The following is a 6,000-nucleotide window of genomic DNA, read 5'->3' as shown; positions in this document are numbered from 1 at the left end:
CTTGATACTGGGCACAGTCCAACATACCATCAATATCCCAATGGCTCAAAAAAGTTGATCGCTTATACCAAGTGAAAGACTTAACACTCACTCAAAGAGGCCTCTCCTCATTATCTAACAAAATATGGGCCTGCTGGCTCTCCTTCACCTTCACTGCTGACTTTGCTGTCCTCAGATCCCAAACCTCTCCCCAGGATGGCCCTCTTACTTGCCCTTCTACTACTGCCCTCAATAGTTCTCATAATGGTCAATGTATTGGTTATTTTTGATGTTTAAGGTTTAAGACTTCAGTTTCAATTGATCTTCATGCCTACAGTCACGGTTCCACTCACCTCCCCTACCCTCCCCCTCTGTCCCTTACCCTCGTTCGTTCTCTCACTTTCTTCTTTTGCTTTCCTCTACCCTATTCTACTCTTTTATGTTGCACTGATATCCTATGTTTTTGCTGGACTTTTAGATCCGCCTACAGTATATTGTGAAGTTTATGCATGTCATACATCGGTCTGATTTAGTGGCGTCGTCTCATGGGACTATGATTATGCTCGTGCCTATGTGGAATTGCACTGGGTGTGGTCTCGTGTCCCATGGGTCTATGCCATGTTACTTACTGCTACCATTAAATTTTTCTGTTTTTTTATTTTCACCTGTGATGACTTGTTTGGTGCTCACCAGATTATGTACTCTCATTTAACCATGACTGCATTACATGTTTTCTTTCACAAAAATTTCAATAAAAAGATATTAAACAAAAAAAAAGCATAATCTTCTGTATTGTTATGTTTGGTTGTCTCTGTAATGTCTGCCAACTCCTTTTAAAACAGTATAGTGACATAAAAGCTGCTTGTAGACTTTCCGAATAGAAATATTAATAAAATATTCTATCAATAGAAAAGTGTGCAGACTTCTTCTACTGCAACGTAAGGAGGGAGGAAGAGGGAAATCTCCTTGCTGCAGTCCCTGAGAGATTAGATGTGTTGCTAGAAGGTTCAACTGACCAGAATTTATTGATACTTTTAATTGTGTTTTGGGTAATCATGTTGAGCATTAATTTATTAGCAGATGTTACAGTATATCTAAACATTCACAAATGGAAATTAACATAATTAGAACATAATTAGAAAAAGGGGTTACTGAATCCTCATATAGGGAAGGTTTGGTTTGTTATAGAGAAGTTCAGGTACTTGAGTGTGCTCATTTTATGGCTGGATAATTATTAGTGTAGGTGCATGCTCAGTGCTGGTTTTGACACTAACAGCCTATGTAAACTGGAAAACTACATTAGGAGTTCAGCTAGTTACTGCTAACCTATGACCTGACCTGCCGTTCTGCTTTCATGTGTATGGCTTGGCTTGCTTTGTCACTTAGTCTTGAACTTTTGCTTGCCTGTTGTGTCTCTGGCCTGTCTTCTTGACTCTTCTTACTGCCTTATACCTTGTACCTCCAATGCCCGACTGTACCAACCTTGGTTTGACCGCTCAAATCTAATCCTATCTCCTGAATAGGGTACCTTCAGTACCTGGCTTTTAATGACCTTGACTTGAATCCTTGACTCAAATCTTGTCTCTTGAATTGGTTCACCTGCTGCTTAGCTGTCACTGACCTTTGTGACGGTGGCGGGTATCAGATCCCTGCCCTTCTCACTAACTCGTGACCAAGGCAATCTCACAACCTGCCGTCACTTGCGTAACAATGCCACTCTCAGCTGCACCCGGCACATAGATTTCCCAGCTTGCGGTACCACAATCTAGATACCAGCAGGCTGAGAGCGATTGTCACCGGGCTAATTAAGCAATTAACCCTTTCACTGCCACCACCGCTACGTTATTATGAGCCCAGCGGACGCTCGTAATTTTACGCACTGTCACCACAGACAGGAATGTTCAAGGAATGTTCAGAGGATTTATTCTATACAGTAGCACTCTTCAAGAGACAGGTTCGTTGTTAGTTTGCATTAAGAGCTTAGGGACAAGATTAACACTTTTCAAAATAAAGTTTAATAATAAAAAGGTTAAAATTGGTGCAAATAAAATATTTACAGAAAAAGGTGTTTCAAAGAAATAGCGACATAATTCAGCAATTTAGAAAAATAAGATATAGGATTAAGAAGTAAGAATACTTGCATTCAATGTCCTTAATATTATCAGAGTTTCAGGAGCTGAGCCAGTGTAATCGGTTCTCAAACTTGATAGATGTTCCTTTCTTGATGTTACCATGAGAACTCTCTAACCCCATCTGCCTTTCTCTTTTTCTCTGAGACCGCAGGGGGTGTTAAAAGAGGTCCCTGACCAATAAACACAGTGGCCATGGGAGGCCCTAAAGTTTACGACAATACCAAGGAATCACCCGTATAGACAGACTTATAACATAATTCATATCTTCCAACATCTACCAGTTGCCTTCTTGAAACTGATAGCTTATTGTGCAGCATTGAATTTTATATCCATAGATACCAAACACAGCCTATCTCACAGTAACCTCTGACCCGTAAGGCATCTGACAGCTAGCTTCTATTCTATATGTGATAGGGGGGTCATGCCTGGTCTTAATTCTATCAGTATGACATTTCTCATCCAAATATATACTTATTGTTAATGTGTCATGTTCCTGTCTGCATTTATGAATTGGGTATGGATTGTTAGATGTTCTAATGAACAACTTGGCTGTTGTGGCATTTACGACACGGCTCTGGTCAGCCTTAATGGAGTTGCTCAGATTTACGACCGGCCTGTTCTGGAAGAAACCACATCTGCTAGGATTTCTGTCTGTGCTGAGATAAGGTTTCTTTGAAGGGCCATTTCTTTGAAGTTGAAGCCCTCTACATTCCAAGAATTAATTATCTCAAGGAAGGGGCTGGGTGAGTGAGTGCCTTTGTAAACTGTCATGGCTGCTCTGAAAAAATGGTTGCTGGCGACAGCTTTCGTATATCCAGCGCAGGATATCATTACAACCTTGACTTATCTTATGTCCACATTCCTATTGCCTGCTCTAGTACCTTGAAGTTCCTGTGTCTAGTTCCTGTCTGTAAGAGAAAGTTTGCGGTGCAAAGATGTGTTCCTGTCAGAAACCTGACAATGGCCAATGCGCATGCGCGAATTTGCACAACCGCGCACGCACATTCGCGAGTACGCGAACGTGCGTTAGACATTGGCGCCAAAGGGACTATTTAAACCCAGCCATTGCACTGCTCTAGTGCTGCTTTGTATTCAGCCTTGGATACCTGTTACCTGTTTACCTGCATCTTGTTCCTAGTTCCAGACCCGGCTTGTCCTGACGATTCTCTGCTCTCCACCTGCACCGACCTTGGCTTGTCCCGTGACCTCTCTTCCTGTCTGCTCCTACTGGCTTCTACGTTACCGATTGGCTCCTGACCCGGCTTGTCTTACCACATTTCCATCATTCCCAGATCCGTCCATCCTGCTCAGGAGGCTCCTTCGGTTACCCAGGAACTCCTGCTTCCAGCACCTGCTGCCTGCTCAACACCCTGCTCATCGGACTTCTCTGGCGACCTTCACCAGTAGCCATCATCCGCTTCAAGCAAACCTCCAGGCGCTCGTGCTACTCTACACTCCGGTGTCCCCTGTCTGCACTATCAGGGGTCCCGAGTCAGAGGCGCAAGGGAGGCCTTCCTCACAGTGTCAGGCTCATCTCCAGGTAAGTGATACTGTCCAGTTGTTTATAGTTGCACCTGCAAGCCTCAACAGACCCGGTACTGCCTGTAACATTGGCACTCAATAAAACCCTGGGGTCCTTTATAGATAGCTAGGGGTTTCTTGATGGTACTTGCATAGCCCTGATACTAAAACACTCAGAAGAAGGCATTACAATGACCAAAAATGTAGCAGGGTATTCTTTCCACTCAAAACTAATGTAAGAGAGCACCTCTCTCACTGACCACTAATGAAATGGAAAAAAAAAACTGTCTCTCTGATTCCCAGTATTTTTTTTTTTGTTTACACATTTTTTTATTTTGTTTTTCAAAAAGTAGAGTAATACAAGCGCATGCAGTAATACATTTAATTGACAGTTGAGTACAGCCTAACCAATGTGAGTGCAACAATAGGTTACAAAGAATATGCATAATAACTGAATACACATGGTTTGCAAGGTTGCAAATCTGCCCCAGCCAATGTCAAGTGAAAACAGTGCAAAAACATACAAAGCCAATGACATAAGCACACCACCTGGAAGGATCTAAGGTGGGAGGATCTGGTGTAGATTACGAAGAAAAGAAGAGTAGTATGAAAGAAGCTGAAAAAGGTTTAGGAAAAAGAGGAGAGGAGTAAAAAAAGGGAGGGGAAGATGATGTGGGATGTGTGAAAGTGAGGGATGGAGTACATCAAAATTATAGTCCTATACAGGTTAAGCCCAGTTATCCGACCCTCAGCTGGAAGGGAGAAGATTATCAGACCTGTTAAAATTCTGACTGTCAGAGAATCCCCCATGGAAAGTTGAAAGAAGGTAGACCTTGACCCATGGTACCAGAACTCTTTAGATTTTTTTCATAGAGTAAGTTTGTACAGCTGTATGTTTCTGAAAGAACTTCCACGTAAGGTGATTCTAGTCCCTGGCTATTATGCTTTTTAGCTTCCTGACTTCCAAAACTTTAAACTGACCATAATTGTAAAGAAGCACTTTTGCACTGGCAAATAAACTTGGGAACAGTGTTACATGACTGCATAATTGTGAGCCAAACTTTTACAGTACTCAAAATTAGCCTGGACTATAACATGCAGGTCCAGAAGTAGTTAAATATATACAGTTTGAAAGGACAATTTTTATTCTATTTAAATTCAAGAATATTTTACTCAAATGATTTATAGCTATTGGGATTTCATCTGTAGGTGTTATTTCAAATGAAAAAAAAATGTAACTAGACCGATTTTAATTTTGAAATAGGTTCTTCTTAAAAAGGAATGTTAATTATTGTTTCAGGATAATACTATTGTTTGAAAAAGTATCTGATAGTTTGAAAATTGATATTACTTTCATCACATTGACTCCAGCTGTGCTCAGTAATATTTGCTGGCATTACAATTAACTTTATAGCCAGATTACAGAGGACATCTCTGAAGGGATCTGACATTGTGACACATCATTTACTTAGTTCACAAGGAAAGAAGAGAACTATAAATTCATTTTTAACATTAAAGTAATTTCCTTTGTATTGTTTAGCTAACATTACGTATACGTATTTGGTAAGCTGTGGAGAGTAAAAATCCTTACATTTTAATATCCACTACTTGTATCTTTTGGTTACTTACCTGGCCCAGTCCTGAGAAAGTACTTACAATTCTTTGCTTCTCCACTTTCTGATTTGCATAACAGTACTGTCACAGAAGATATCTCCGGCCAGCTCCTAGACATGTATTTATATGTTCCAGCATAGGGAAAAGGTGAGGAAGAGCAGCAAAGAAGCAAGACAAGAGCAAGCTGGCAGGTAGAAAATTACCACTGGATACAGGGAAATAGTAGCAGTTGACCCAGGGATTGATCACCACTGTAAACCAGGACTGCTTACTGCTGGTCTAAGGATTGAATACCGCTAGGAACATTAAAGGCCTCATGGATACAGTAAGCAATCTCAACCACAGGTTTGACCATAATGAATGCAATAGAATAAATATGAAGAATGAACAATGAAGAGAGATTGACTTCACCTAAGTTGGGAGGGTGCAGCTCTGTTGGGGGAGAAGATGAACAGGAAAATTGGGGAACTTTTAAACTAGGATGTGAGGGGGCGGGATCAATGAGAGGTATACCATGCAGTGAACAAGCAGAAGGAGGCCTCAAACCAAATGATAGTGGAACTAAAGTATCAAGGAAAAATACTTGTAGGCTGGCTGAATTTTACTGTAACTTAAGAGTGAGCAAGGATAAAAAATATTTGAGTGTTCAGAATTGAAGGAAGTGTAAGGTTTTGCACGCGGGGACTAAAAACATAAAAGCACAATACACTTTAGGGGGGGGGACCTTTGGGGGAGTCAAGAATGGAGAAAGATC

The sequence above is a fragment of the Pelophylax lessonae genome (genome assembly GCF_965119305.1).
Source record: "Pelophylax lessonae genome assembly, chromosome: 2".
Classification (NCBI taxonomy): domain Eukaryota; kingdom Metazoa; phylum Chordata; class Amphibia; order Anura; family Ranidae; genus Pelophylax; species Pelophylax lessonae.
Note: the sequence above shows the minus strand (reverse complement) of the source record.